Raw genomic sequence first — 16,642 nt, forward strand, 5'->3', positions numbered from 1 at the left:
CCTTTGCGATCAGGAGATGGAGTCCATGCAGCACCTCCTGACAGGATGCTGCTTCTCCCAGCAGGTTTGGTTCGAGGTCTTGGCCTGGCTGCGCGCCACCTGCAACCCCCCGGAACGTGACGACTCGCTCCAAACCTGGTGGCACAGGGCACATCGGACCTCCCCTACTCCCAGCCACAAGGGCCTAGCCTCCATTACCCTGCTCATCCCTTGGATGCTCTGGAAGCACCGCAACAATTGCGTGTTCAATGGAGCTCAACCCTCCATCAGCACCGTCGTCAACAACATCAAGGAGGAGGCCGCGCTATGGGCAAGGGCTGGAGCGCAGGGGCTACGCCTGATCCTTCCTCAGACCTGGGATGTACACTAGTTTTTTTCCTTTTTGTCCCTTCCGTGTTGTATCGCCTCTTTGGGGGCCTGTAACCGCAAACCTTCTACCTATCCAATGAAATGAAACGCAAAGGCTTTTTGCGTTTTCTCGAAAAAAAAAAAATTTTATAATAGTAACATTACAAATTTGTTGTTGACACCTTTTGTAACATCGTGTGTGTGTCGTACTGCTTGCAACAACGCTGGTCGGGCCGTCAATTTCTGGGAACAAACATGAATTCAAACATATCAAGCAGACTATGAAGCATATACAACATAAGAATCTTCCAACAAACAGCCTGCATTCCTAACGTGACCACTAGGTGTGATATACTTATCGATGCTGCTATCTTGGTCAACACTTCAGCGCAGTGAATAAATTCCAAGACTTCTTCCACTGTAGTGTCATTATCATGATAACCAGGAGAACACAGTGCCCACTTTGACACTCAACTGCAGCTCATAGGTAGCTAGAAGAAAGAATGGCTGAGCGTCGCCAATTTCTTCAAAATCATCCACCACCCTGAGCAACGACTGTGGAATCACAAACTGAACATCAGTAGCTCAGTTAGCAGCTGACCTGACATGGCCTCAGTCTTTTCATGATCCGGTTTCGGCTTTCTTAATCTCAAATATCAGCTTCGTCCACAACCAGAGGAGGAACTCTTCTGCAGAATGGTCCATAAGAGATGCAAGGGCCTCCAACATTCTCGGTGCCTCAACATGCTCCTTGGTGGATGCGACAACATACTCCACGAACTCTGGTATTTCCTCGCCAAAAATTTCAGTGGTCTTCTCTGAAATCCAAGGCCTCATCTTCTCATGCAATCCATGCTGCAGAAAATAGTATTTGATGTCATAAGAATGTGATGGGAGCTAATATCGTACAAGCATCGCCTGAAGGCAATAAATTGACTGGATCTCTTTTTGCGTTTACGTAAGTCAAACATCTTTTTCAAGCACTGAAATCTAAAATTTTGTAAGTTTGGATAATTATTTTTCACCTTATCATAAATTGCCCAATCAACATCATAAGCAAACAGTTCTTCCTTCGTCTTAGGCACAGCAGCAAGCAGCTGTTTTGCATCCAAAGTTTCCTCGTTCCCTGACTTGGATGGGGCTTGCAATTGTAAACCCACCTTCTCTCCTGGGGCACCGCTGTCCTGCTTATCCGATACTAGACCTGGTACAGATACAATGCCCGTTTCTTCATCACTGCTCTTATGAAACCCATCACCTGTCCAATGAAGCAAAAACAAAAGTTCAAGATATAACTAGAATATGGAGAACATATTGTAATTAGAAAGCAAAAAAAATACACTCACTTTCCATATGCTGACGTTTCCTCTTGTGATCAACTGTAGGTTCCCAGTCCATAGGGATATGCATTGATGAGACTGCATCAATTTGCAGAGAAGACGTTCCATCTTCAGACAGTTCCCCATCTTCCCTAATTTGCAGCGAAGACTCTCCATTTTCAGACACTTCCCCATCTTCCCTAATTTGCAGAGAAGACTCTCCATCTTCAGACACTTCCCCATCTTCCCTAACTTCCAATTTACTCTTCATTCTGTCTTCAATCATAAAACGGATCTTTTGCATAGCATCCTTGTCAGCGTCAGAATATTCTTCTGTGTCATACCGACATCTTTTTGTTTTCCCTTGACTGCTCATCTGCCCACCAACAACAGCTCCCATTTCCGTTAAATCTGGAATAGCTCTTGACGAGTCATTTCCATTGTCAGCTAAACATACCATTCCATCCATTGTTTCAGTTTCTGCTTCTCTGGCATTCTGTTCTGTGGTATTCTCCCCTAATTTCGTGGCTTCGTTGACATTAAGCTATTTTAGCAAAATAAAACAAGCATAGATGAGAACAAAATAAGCATTTCACTGGACTGAGAACCCAAGGACAGAAAAACCATTGCAAATCAAAGCTTCAAAAGGAAATTTAAAATGCTCCTGCAAACAAAGCAAAACTGGGAAAAACTCACTTCTTCAAATGCTTTGGCTTCACCGATGTACGATTGGCAAAAAAAAAGTAACCAAATCTTCATAACAAAAAAAGGTACAAATGTTAAAACTTCGTAATACGAACCTACAAGTTCAGAGTTGCTTTCAAGTATTATAACATTAATGGTAAGCAATTTTACAAGGTTAAGACTTCCTTTTATAGACAGCTCGCTGAACTCAATCATTCAGCAGCGCTAAGATGGTTTCATATATTACCGACTTCAAGTATTATATGATCTACTACACAACAATTGTTTTAACAAACACTGCAGAAGAATAGAGACATCACTAGTAGTTCTGGGCTTCTGGCAACAATCCTACTTTAGTAACATGCACAAGATACATATATGGTTCCCAAGTCCCAACACTTGAAAATTTCAAGAAATCATTACTGTGATCACTATAAATTACTTAACTAAATGAAACCTTGCATCAACTCCACAAGTTTTGAAGCCAATTCAGCTTAAGTTCTTAATTTTCACGCAGATCACCACCCTTATGTTAGGTGCACTTATACAAATACCACTCGGCTCTCCGTCCATTTAACAGTTATAAGTGCGGCATCAAATAACAAAAATACCCCTAGGGCCCCCACATGTCAGAATCATCTCTGCATTCACTGCCACATGGGCCCATCTTCCAGACCTTCTGCCTCTAGAGAGGTGCATCAAGCCGCTCCCCACTACTCCACCCGAATTCCCCAAGTCACCAGGGCTCCCCTCCCCCCGCCTATTTTCCCCAAGTTACCATGGCTCCCCTGCCCCCAAGTCACCATGCATATCTACAAATTGATATATATGATGCACTAATAAATCATTATTATATCCCCATCATGATAATAATAACTCGAACAAGGGTTAACTTCATTCCAGGAAATCATATATCCTAATCTATATATTTATCAGTAAATGTTGCAAGCATAAATAGCAGTCAGATGCATCCGAGTACATACCACCAGTTCTTGGCCATCAATGCTCAGTTTGTTGAGCAACTGCCTTGCACGAAGACCGCCTTCGGCAGAATCAAATTCACAAAAGCCAAACGCAGTACGAGTTCCATCTGGGTTTCTGACTCGATTCCAACTTTTTACAACTCCACAGACCTGTAGCAAAAAAGATGGAAATACATATTACTTTCTACTCAACTGATCCAAAGAATATGGCATCTAATGCCTCCCAAACTTTCCTTCTATACGCTCAAATTAACTAACTTTTATCCATGATAAATATCCTATAACATGCTTTGACATAACCTAAACGGTCTTCCAAGGTCAGTTGAACCCACAACCTTATTCTAGTGATACCATCCAAAGAGATCATCTTATGAACATAGGAAGTACTATAAGTTAATAAGAGGCAAAACAACAATACCTGAAGAAGAGAAAGAACAAAATTACTGTTCACTGTTGACGCAATCCTGCCAACAAATACTATAAATTGTGGTTCATCAGCTGGAGCAACAGGTGCGAAAACGGTAGGTGGTCTGGACACGGCTACAGGGCCAGATGTTCCGTCAATTACTGCTGGCCGTTGATGTGATAAAACACCAATGGGAGGATATATGGGTCTTGGAGGGAAGCCTAGAGGCTGTTGGTAGACAGGATACTGCGTGATATACCTAGGATCTACTGTAGACAAAAAAAAACCAGAAAATTCCTTCTGCCATATTAGTAAGCCTTCAGTAATTCAAACACGTAATGCAACTAATGCTATCCTTACAAACAAATAAAGCTAGCGACCAAACAAAAACAAAAACAACCTATAGTTAGGAAAGTATGAATAGCTTCAAGAAACAAGAGAAAATAATAAGATCATTCAGCTGAGACATGCAAGTAATTTCAGGCAGAATAGCCTGAGAAAAATCTATACTTCTCCAATCAAGAGGACGAGTAAAACTGGTCATTACTCTCAGCTTCCCTTTGAGCAGAAGGGTGCATTGGTAGGTTTAATTGCAAAATTTAGAGATATTGTACATAAGTGGAAATTTATAGTAAATTACCAAGTATAAAAAATACTTATATGCATATCTTGATATCAATACAAATAGTCAGAATGACATTTACGCAAAACAAAATATATGATAACTTTCAAGTTGGCAGATTTCTGCAGCCTAGAGGCAAATCTAGGTAGATATACAATTATTAGCTAACCGAACTCAATAGGTTTGTAGTGCTTATTTGCAAAACTCAGTGAGATCGTGGCATCGTGCTACCATAACCAATGCATACCATACGATCGCTTCAAGATTTGTTTAGGTATCAATGGCTTATTAAAATGGCTGGGGTGAGTTGAACATAAAAATGGAAATGATATAGCACGGACCTAAGGAATGTTACTTTGAAGTTTGCAGGTATCCGCGGTGGGATGATGTACATATACACAATATTATTTAAATAGCATGCATCATTTTATATTCATATATACACAATATTATGCATGCTAATTCAGTAGGCAAAGTAAGACGACAGTATGTAACAATTAGACCACTCAAAGGATGTGCACTGCATTTGATTTAATGTAAAATAAGCATTACCAAACAACAACAAGGGTATCTCAAAAAAAAAAAAACAAGGTCGTGAAAACACACCAAAGGTCGTGTACAATCATTAGATCTTCTGAAACAAACACGAGGCTCGCTCTCGTGTAGGGAAGTGTGTCCCGGCACAACCAAATACTGTCACAGAGAAGCAGTCAGCCATAGGTAAACGGGTAAATAATAATAAAAAATTGCAGCCAATTTTATTTTAAAATCTAACACCGAATCTGAATCTGTGGTCCCCTCTGACTTGATCTAATCCGACATAGTAATTCCAAAAGTTGACAAGAACCATCTTAACATGATGAGAGAGACCGGTTGCAAAACCCACAAGGGATTTTCTTTTCCACAGAAAAAGATCAGAAATTACCTGTTCTTTGATCTAACTCAAAGTCATGCGCTGTTTCAAAAAAAAGAAAAAGATCAACAATTTTCATTGCAGTAACTGAACAAACGTACTTACCATAGGGGTTGAATGGGGGGCCTGGGAATGGAATGAATCCACCCGGCGGCGGTGGCCGAGGCAGGTATGCGTGAGGACCGTGGAAGGCGGCGGGCGGGAATACCGGGGGCCGTCTCATTTGGTAGAAGGACGCCGGGTACGGCGCCGGCGGCGGAACGGCGAAAGGTCGGAAGCGACCGTCGAACGGAACAGGAATAGGGTGCCTGGGTGCGGGGCCGGCGGCGTTGATCCGCGCATTGTACACGGGGGCGGGGGCGGCGACGGTGGCACTGGGCTGGGCGGCGGAGGCGCTGTGCGGGGCGTGTGGGCGCGACATGCCGGCCGCAGCGCCGGAGGAAGAGGAGAATCAGGCGGCAGAAGAAAATTTTGGAACTGGGACCTCCAAGAGAAGAATCGGCGCCGCCGAGGGAAGAAATCGTGGCCAATTTAAACCTAAACCTCGCTAGGGTTTCGCCATTTGCCTGCCCGATTTCAAACGGGCCAACGGCGGCTAGCCGGGGCCGGCTACCGCGTTTGGAGCGGCCGATCGAGGCTAACCGCGTTTTGGCAGGCGGATTGAGGTGTTGGCGTTTACGCTTTCTTCCCTCGGTGGCGTAGATTCTTCTCTTGGAGGTCTGAGAGCCTAAATTTTCTTCCGCCGGCTGCCTCTACTCTTCCTCCGATGCAGTGTCCGGCATGTCACGCCCAAACGGCCCGTCCTGCGCCTCCGCCGCCCAACCCAATGCCACCGTCGCCGCCAACAGCTGCCGTTTCTCTTTCTCCAACACCGCGGTCGACATGTCACGCCTACCGCCGCCTAGGTCTACGCTTCCACCGCCCAACCTACACGCACAAGCGCTGCCACCCCACACTTAGGCTAGCCCCATTCAGATCCCCTTTGCTAGCCGCCTCCAACCCCTCGGCACTTTGCCGTCGCCAACACCGTACCCAACTCCCTTGTACCTATGGAACCCTACTATATGGCCTTTCATGTCACATGTGGCTTTTCGTGTACAAGCAAGTTGGGTAGATTCAATCCATACCCAATCACTACCCCTTCCCCCCAAGACCTTCCTCGCGAGGTTTTCTAAAACTATGGGCACTCCAAATCCGTATATGATACATGGCTAAGTTTTAGAGGGTGGCTGTGATTTCTACCGTGGGTTGCTGGTCTTTATATAGAGAGAGCGATATTCGGTTTTTATCAAGAAATTAATGCACGCGGATTGGTGACCGTATCCTCCGCGTCACCGGGATGCGTTGGCCGGATGTCATTGGTCAAAAATTTGGTAGTGGATCTAGATACAATCTATTTGGTTGACCACTGTAACACGGCACTCGCAAGATCACGATAGCACGTGCTTGTTTTGTTCGCGAGACAAGGCTTATAACATTATACCTGTCATGATTTTCGGATAAGTGTGTTAACTAATCGTATTTGACACGATCATATAGGATCATTGTATAAGATATGCATGATTTGGTGTAATCAAGATGGTTATGAACTACCATATTCGTAAAGATTTGTTTAGGTTGTGACTTGACCTATAAGTCCTCGGCGACATATATCTCCCTGGCAAAGGGGGAAATCACGGCAAACACGGAGGGTTTCAAACTATGAGTATACTTACCACCATAAATATGGTTTGTCATACTTGAAAATTCATATGGTTTACGTGGTTTATGTGATAGATACCCAACTTTTTGTTGAGTTTCAATCTAATATTTTGGGTTAGCTAGTCCTTAGCCTTGAACTAACATGGCAAAGTTAGCAATGGACAAGATATACCAAAATCTATATTAACTAGCTAAATACTCATGCATTGATTTGTAAAAAATCATCATGATTGTGTAGAAAAAAAAAGATCGGGTATAGAAGTTTCTTTTACATAAAAGGCACAAAGTATCTGCCTTTAAATTAATAGAGACCAAGGTTTAAAATAGCTCACTATTTCTTCACGAATGGCACGCTATAGCATACCCGGAGGGTCAGCGCTAAAGTTTATTAATTTTTCTCGCTATCACACTATTTATGAATAGCATGCTATATCGCGCTAAAACATCGTAATATTATCGCGTTATTTTTCCAGCCTATTGGCCCAAAGGCATAAGCTTTGTTCCTTAAGAAAATAAAGGTTTATTTCTCTTTGTCGTGTTGATGAACTATAAGCTATTGGTTACTCCTTGTAAAATGTTGATGTTGGGCTTCTAAAAAATTGAAAAACTTTTGTTTGTATGTGGTTATGTATGTATGGTCCTTCACTTTGGACTATATCATTGTTTTTTTTCTGAAATCCTTCATTGTGGGGTATATCTAATATATCTTTTTAAAACACTATTTAAAATATAGCACGCTGTTAGCACGATGTAGTTTGCGTTTGGGAGAGGACGCCACTATTTCATTTACCACACTATTTGAAAAACCTTGATAGAGACCCAACAACGAACTAACGAGCCATAACAATACACTGAGGGTGTCACCTTGACATTAAACAACAACACACGGATGAAACAAAGGGATAAATAGTAAGAAGTTTGACATATTGATACGTCTCCAACGTACCTATAATTTCTGATGTTCCATGCTTGTTTTATGACAATACTTACATGTTTTGCTTGCACTTTATAATGTTTTTATGCATTTTCCGGAATTAACCTATTAACAAGATGCCGAAGTGCCAGTTCCTGTTTTCTGCTGTTTTTGGTTCCAGAAAGGCTGTTCGGGCAATATTCTCGGAATTGAACGAAATCAACGCCAAAGATCTTATTTTTCCCGGAAGGCTCCAGAACACCGAAGGGGAGTCGGAGGAGGGCCAGAGTGCCACCACACCATAAGGCGGCGCGGCCAGGCCTGGGCCCGCGCCAGCCTATGGTGAGGAGCCCCCAGGCGCCCCCTTGCGCCGCCTCTTCGCCTATTTAACCCCTTTCGACCTAAAAAACGAGAGACCTTTTGAAAAACTCCAGAAAGACTCCAGGGGCGCCGCCACCATCGCGAAACTCCGTTTCGGGGACGAAAGTCTCTCGTTCGGCACCTGCCGGACGGGAAGTGCCCCCGGAAGCCATCTCCATCGACGCCACCGCCTCCATCATGCTCCGTGAGTAGTTCCCCCATGGACTACGGGTTCTAGCTGTAGCTAGTTGGTATTCTCTCTCCCATGTACTTCAATACAATGATCTCATGAGCTGCCTTACATGATTGAGATTCATCTGATGTAATCGGTGTTGTGTTTGTTGGGATCCGATGGATTATTACATTATGATTAGTCTATCTATAAAGTTTGTGAAGTTATTGTTGCTGCAATCTTGTTGTGTTTAATGCTTGTCACTAGGGCCCGAGTGGCATGATCTTAGATTTAAGCTCTATACTTATTGCTTAGATTGTATCTACAAGTTGTATGCACATGTCTATGTCCGGAACCAAAGGCCCCAAAGTGATAGAAATTGGGACAACTGGAGGGGAAGACTTAGATATGAGGATCACATGTTTTCACGGAGTGTTAATGCTTTGCTCCGGTGCTCTATTAAAAGGAGTACCTTAATTTCCAGTAGATTCCCTAGAGGCCCGGCTGCCACCGGCTGGTAGGACAAAAGATGTTGTACAAGTTTCTCATTGCGAGCACGTATGACTATATATGGGAAACATGCCTACATGATTAATAATCTAGATGTTCTGTCTTAATGCTATTTCAATCCTATCAATTGCCCAACTGTAATTTGTTCACCCAACACTTGTTATTGGAGAGTTACCACTAGTGTACATAGCTGGGAACCCCGGTCCATCTCTCATCATCATATACTCGTTTTACATGACATTGGAAGTAGTATCAACTGTTTTCTGGTGCCATTGCTCTCATATTACTGCTACTGCTGCTATTCATTATTACTGCTCTCATATTACTCCTGCTTTCACATCACCCCTGTTACTATGCTTTTCCAGGTGCAGCTGAATTGACAACTCAGTTGTTAAGGCTTATAAGTATTCTTTACCTCCCCTTGTGTCGAATCAATAAATTTGGGTTTTACTTCCCTCGAAGACTGTTGCGATCCCTATACTTGTGGGTTATCAAGACTATTTTCTGGCGCCGTTGCCGGGGAGGCATAGCTCTACTCATAAGTTCACCTGGGGAGTACACTCTACCTCTCTCTGTTTTATTTTATTTTGTTAGTTTACTTCTGTCTAGTTTATTTGTGCTTAGTTTATTTCTGTCTAGTATTACTTTGCTTAGTTTACTTTTGTCTAGTTTGTTTTTGTTTTGTTTTATTTTCCTTATATACCCGAAAATCCATAAAAATTTGAAAAACCGAAAAATTAAAAACTGTTGCTATGGGAGAACCTACAACCTACTTGGAGCTTATAGAATATTATAATAATTATAGAGAATCAAGAGCGAGAAAAGTGATGAGTGCTGTGATAGAAAAATTGAATACAATTGCTAAAATCTTGCTTAAACGCCATGATATAAACTGTTGCTCTCAACATGATACTAAACATCTTAAATTTCAATGTGGCTTTAGTGAGGAAGTTTTAATTAAGAACTATAATTGGAATAGCTATATTCATTTTGGGTTCGAAGAGGTAGAACAATTTGTCATGTTTATGGGAGCCTCTGAGATAGAATCCTTCATGGTTAAAAATTATGAAACTTGTGTTGTTTGTAAGGACCTTAAAGATTATGTCTCTTCTATCCTTAATTTTTGCATAGAAAGCTACAGTGATAATCCTTATATCATTGATTATAAAGAGAGACTCATTAATGCAAAAGAATGCACTCACAATTTGCAGGAACATGTGGAAGAAGAAATTGATGAACCTGAAAGCTCATTGGATGAAAAAGAGGAGGAAATTGATGAACCTGAAAGCTCATTGGATGAAAAGGAAGAGGAGAGTGATGAACAAAAGGAGGAAGAATGGATTAGCTACCCATGCCAACCTTCTAATGAGAGTAACTCTTTATCTCTTACACTATTTGATTGTCCTCCATGCTTACCGAAAGAGGTTGAATGTTATGTTCCTGTGGATTCTCTTGCAATATTCCCTATGAGTAAAACTTGTGAGAATAATTATGCTACTGTTATCTATGATAATCCATGCTACTTTGATAAATCTTATGATAATGCTTTGTTTATGCCTGATGTCGAAATGCATGGTACTAAAGAATTTTGCGTAGCAAATGTTTATGATAAAGCTCTTGATGATGATCCTATGTTATTTGATAATATTAATTGTACTACTAATAAAAATGGGATTGGAGAGGTCTTGACATTATCTATGAGTCCCATATCTCTTGAGATTGATCAACCATCTTGTTATATTATTGATAAAAGTGTGTTTGAAAGTTTTAATCGCACTATTTTTGAGCTTGATAAAAATTATGTGTTTATGGATCATGAAAAGCATGCTATATGTGATAGTTATATTATTGAGTTTGTTCATGAAGCTACTGAAAATTATTATGAGAGAGGAAAATATGGTTGTAGAAATTTGCATGGTACTAAAACACCTCTCTATATGCTTAAAATTTTGAAGTTACTCTTGTTTTATCTTCTTATGCTTGTCACTTTGTTCTACATGAATTTATTTGTGTACAAGATTCCTAAGCATAGGAAGTGGGTTAGACTTAAATTTGTTTTGAACTTGCTTTTTGATGCTCTCTTTTGCTTCAACTCTCATCCTTACGAGTGCATCATTAAAACGGCTGAGCCCATCTTAATGGCTATAAAGAAAGAACTTCTTGGGAGATAACCCATGTCTTTATTTTGCTACTGTTTTGTTGTGTCTTCGAAGTTGTTACTACTGTAGCAACCACTCCTTATCTTTATTTTATTGCATTGTTGTGCCAAGTGAAGTCTCTAATCGAAGGTTGATGCTAGATTTGGATTTCTGCGCAGAAACAGATTTCTATCTGTCACGAATCTGGGCTGTTTTCTCTGTAGGTAACTCAGAAAAATATGCCAATATACGTGCATGTTCCTCAGATATGTACGCAACTTTCATTAGTTTTGAGTTTTCTGATTTGAGCAACGGAAGTACCTGTTTAAAATTCGTCTTTACTGGCTATTCTGTTTTGGCAGATTCTGTCTCTGTTTTTTGCATTGTCTCTTGTGGACTTTAAGCAAGGCTTTCTAGACGTGGAGAGCTGTAGCTAATAATTTATTGAGTTCTTGCAATGTGTCACTACAGGACCAAGGTGGATTCAAGTTTTTTGAGTACTAACCCCTCTAATGAAGTTTATGAGAAGTTTGGTGTGAAGGAAGTTTTCAAGGGTCAAGAGAGGAGGATGATATATGATCAAGAAGAGTGAAAAGTCTAAGCTTGGGGATGCCCCCGTGGTTCATCCCTGCATATTTCAAGAAGACTCAAGCGTCTAAGCTTGGGGATGCCCAAGGCATCCCCTTCTTCATCAACTTATCAGGTTTCTTCTATTGAAACTATATTTTTATTCGGTCACATCATATGTGCTTTACTTGGAGCGTCTGTTTGTTTTTATTTTTGTTTGTGTTTGAATAAATTCGGATCCTAGCAATCCTTGTGTGGGAGAGAGACACGCTCCGCTTTTTCATATGAACACTGGTGTTCTTAGCTTTATTTTAATGTTCATGGCGGAGTTGAAAACCGCTGCACTTATTGATATTTGGTTGGAAATAGAAAGTGCTTCATAATGTCTTGAATAATTTGACACTTGGCAATTGTTTTGAGCTCTCAAGTAGATCATGATTAAGTTTTTTCATGTAGTTTAAACCTATTAGTGGAGAACTACTGTAGAGCTTGTTGAAATTGGTTTGCATGATTGGTCTCTCTTAAGGTCTAGATATTTTCTGGTAAAAGTGTTTGAGCAACAAGGAAGACAGTGTAGAGTTTTATAATGCTTGCAATATGTTCTTATGTAAGTTTTGATGTACCAGTTCATACTTGTGTTTGCTTCAAACAACCTTGCTAGCCCAAATCCTTGTACTGAGAGGGAATGCTTCTCGTGCATCCAAAACCTTGAGCCAAAACCTATGCCATTTGTGTCCACCATATCTACCTACTATGTGGTATTTCCTGCCATTCCAAGCAAATACTTCATGTGCTACCTTTAAACAATTCAAAAGCTATTATCTCTTATTTGTGTCAATGTTTTATTGCTCATGAGGAAGTATGTGGTGTTTATCTTTCGATCTTGTCATTTACTTCGGACAGACTTTCACCAATGGACTAGTGGCTTCATCCGCTTATCCAATAATTTTGCAAAAAGAGCTGGCGCGGGGTTCCCAGCCCCCAATTAATCAACTTTCATTAATAATTCTCTTCACATGTTTTGCTCTGATTCATCAGTAAGCAACTTAATTTTGCAAATAGACACTCCTTCATGGTATGTGAATGTTGGAAGGCACCCGAGGATTCGGTTAGCCATGGATTGTGAAAGCAAAAGGTTGGGAGGAGTGTCAACCATAAATAAAACTAAAATACATGTGTAAACAAAAGAGAAGAGGGATGATCTACCTTGCTGGTAGAGATAACGTCCTTCATGGGAGCCGCTCTTGAAAGTCTGGTTGATGAGGTAGTTAGAGTGCCCACTACCATTCGTTGATAACAACAAACACCTCTCAAAATTTTACTTTTATGCTCTCTATATGATTTCAAAACTTGAAAAGCTCTAGCACATGATTTAATCCCTGCTTCCCTCTGCGAAGGGCCATTCTTTTACTTTATGTTGAGTAAGTTTACCTACTTCCTTCCATCTTATAAGCAAACACTTGTGTCAACTGTGCATTGATTCTTACATACTTGCATATTTGCATTCATCATATTACTTTATGTTGACAATTATCCATAAGATATGCATGTTGAAAGTTGAAAGCAACTGCTGAAACTTAAATCTTCCTCTGTGTTGCTTCAATGCCTTTACTTTGAATTTATTGCTTTATGAGTTAACTCTTGTGCATGGCTTTTGATGCTTGTCTTGAAAGTACTCTTCATGAAAAGTTTTGCTATATGTTATCTATTTGTTAGCAACTATAGATCATTGCCTTGAGTCACTTCATTCATCTCATATGCTTTGTAATAGTATGATCAAGATTATGTAAGTAGCATGTCACTACATAAATTACTCTTTTTATCGTTTACCTACTCGAGGGCGAGCAGGAACTAAGCTTGGGGATGCTTGATACGTCTCCAACGTACCTATAATTTCTGATGTTCCATGCTTGTTTTATGACAATACTTACATGTTTTGCTTGCACTTTATAATGTTTTTATGCATTTTCCGGAACTAACCTATTAACAAGATGCCGAAGTGCCAGTTCCTGTTTTCTGCTGTTTTTGGTTCCAGAAAGGCTGTTCGGGCAATATTCTCGGAATTGGACGAATTCAACGCCAAAGATCTTATTTTTCCCGGAAGGCTCCAGAACACCAAAGGGGAGTCGGAGGAGGGCCAGAGGGCCACCACACCATAAGGCGGCGCGGCCAGGCCTGGGCCCGCGCCAGCCTATGGTGAGGAGCCCCCAGGCGCCCCCTTGCGCCGCCTCTTCGCCTATTTAACCCCTTTCGACCTAAAAACGCGAGACCTTTTGAAAAACTCCAGAAAGACTCCAGGGGCGCCGCCACCATCGCGAAACTCTGTTTCGGGGGACAGAAGTCTCTGTTCCGGCACCCTGCCGGGACGGGGAAGTGCCCCCGGAAGCCATCTCCATCGACGCCACCGCCTCCATCATGCTCCGTGAGTAGTTCCCCCATGGACTACGGGTTCGAGCTGTAGCTAGTTGGTATTCTCTCTCCCATGTACTTCAATACAATGATCTCATGAGCTACCTTACATGATTGAGATTCATCTGATGTAATCGGTGTTGTGTTTGTTGGGATCCGATGGATTGTTACATTATGATTAGTCTATCTATAAAGTTTGTGAAGTTATTCTTGCTGCAATCTTGTTGTGTTTAATGCTTGTCACTAGGGCCCGAGTGGCATGATCTTAGATTTAAGCTCTATACTTATTTCTTAGATTGTATCTACAAGTTGTATGCACATGTCTATGTCCGGAACCAAAGGCCCCAAAGTGACAGAAATTGGGACAACTGGAGGGGAAGGCTTAGATATGAGGATCACATGTTTTCACGGAGTGTTAATGCTTTGCTCCTGTGCTCTATTAAAAGGAGTACCTTAATTTCCAGTAGATTCCCTAGAGGCCCGGCTGCCACCGGCTGGTAGGACAAAAGATGTTGTACAAGTTTCTCATTGCGAGCACGTATGACTATATATGGGAAATATGCCTACATGATTAATAATCTAGATGTTCTGTCTTAATGCTATTTCAATCCTATCAATTACCCAACTGTAATTTGTTCACCCAACACTTGTTATTGGAGAGTTACCACTAGTGTAGATAGCTGGAACCCCGGTCCATCTCTCATCATCATATACTCGTTTTACATGACATTGGAAGTAGTATCAACTGTTTTCTGGTGCCATTGCTCTCATATTACTGCTACTGCTGCTGTGTTACTGTTATTACTGCTCTCATATTACTCCTGCTTTCACATCACCCCTGTTACTAGTGCTTTTCCAGGTGCAGCTGAATTGACAACTCAGTTGTTAAGGCTTATAAGTATTCTTTACCTCCCCTTGTGTCGAATCAATAAATTTGGGTTTTACTTCCCTCGAAGACTGTTGCGATCCCCTATACTTGTGGATTATCACATATCACAAGCCAAAAACAAACAAACAACCACATGTATGAAGACAATCGAGGAACAATTGAAGGAGTGTAAGTGTTGGAGAAGAGCTTCGTAAGCATCCCCTCCATTGTTGGGTGGGCCTTGTTTTTATAAGCGGTTAACACTGCTCTAAGGAAATAAGTGCTTTGAAACTACAATCAGTAGCTAGAAAACCAGCCTTCAATGGTTAGTTTGTCTCTCATTGTCCAAAGGGCCCAGCATTACGCTGCAAAACAATTCCATCGGAATCTCGTAGTTTTATCCGAACAACTATGGAGAATGGCAAAGGGTGATGAAAGTTACTAGGTTTCCATGGACAAACCAACTTCTCACAAACTCACTCCACATCAATTCGACAAAAACACATGAGAATAAAATGTGTTTAAGTTCCTCTCATTATGCACACATGGCACAACTTCGATCGTACAAGCTCTGATGGTTGTGGATCTGACCAATGGAAGAAAGTTGTTCTCGAGTCGGTAACCAACTAAAAATTCAATTGTGGGGGGTATATTTTGCATGAGCAATCCCGACCCTTGGCTTATTTCTTGGTAGATGGATTTTGCAGAAAAACCTCCCAAGGGTTCCATGGCATAGGAGGTGGAACTCGGGTTATCAATTGGCATGATATCCTCAATTACCTCTCCTAGTCGTTCCACTAGGTCACCTTTCTAGGCGTAAAAGACCAACATAAACGTCAGAACCATTGTATCATTTGTGAGCTTGACTGACTTAGCTAAGTAGGCAAGGAAAATGTTAAAGAGACCCACAAGTCATACTAGAATAGAATCCTACATACATGTCTCAATCTTTGGCCCAAACTTTTTATTTATTTATCTTGCGTAATTAAGTTGTGTGAAAATTAAGCCCCCCTCGCGGTGAGCACAGAGAGATGGTGGACACCCTATTGTACTTGGCTTTTATATTCCTTTGCCAAAGGCTCTAGTCCCCCTCCCCGGTAAATAGCCTCCAAACCCACTTAGAAGCGAGAGATGTGTTTATGAACTTTGAGTTTGTGACCCCAATATCTCTTGGTATTTGGGTCAGTATACTTTTATCCAACTAACGAGGTGGTAATTTCTTTTCTTTTAAGGTCCTTCCCAAAGGAATCATGCACTACAAGAAAAGTTCCGATAGACAACGTCTCAAAATCGTCCGCTAAGGGGTATTTTTCGTCGCCTATGGGCCTAACCCGACGATATGGGTTCTGTTGTGGAAACTGCGTCAGGCAAAGTCCTACGATGATTTTTTCGGTCCGTCGCGCTTGGGCGCCCTTCCGCCACGGAAAATCGGACCGTTGCCCAAGTGTTTCCGGGAGCCCGTTGACTGCTGACGTCATGCAAACTGACACGTGGTAGACGCCGTTAACTGGCAGTTAACGGCGTTAACCGGCTGAAACCCCGTGGTAGATGGTAGGCCCACACGAGGCCTGCCACGTCTTAAGCGGGCCGGCCCATTAAGTTTGCAGGCCGGGCCAGCTGACTTAGTTTGACCGGTCAACTATATAGCTGGGTTGGTCCATTAGTTACGTGGGCCGGGCCTAACCTCTAAGGTTGACTGGTCAAAACTTTAATGGGCCGGCCCACTAAG

The 16,642-nt window shown here is 41.7% G+C and overlaps 1 pseudogene; it reads right to left on the reverse strand.

The window, feature by feature from the left end:
• Positions 1–555: 555 nt before the first annotated feature.
• Positions 556–5,964, reverse strand: LOC127301226 (uncharacterized; annotated as a pseudogene).
• Between the last annotated feature and the right edge of the window lie 10,678 nt (positions 5,965–16,642).

Source organism: Lolium perenne, chromosome 5, assembly GCF_019359855.2.
Source record: "Lolium perenne isolate Kyuss_39 chromosome 5, Kyuss_2.0, whole genome shotgun sequence".
Classification (NCBI taxonomy): domain Eukaryota; kingdom Viridiplantae; phylum Streptophyta; class Magnoliopsida; order Poales; family Poaceae; genus Lolium; species Lolium perenne.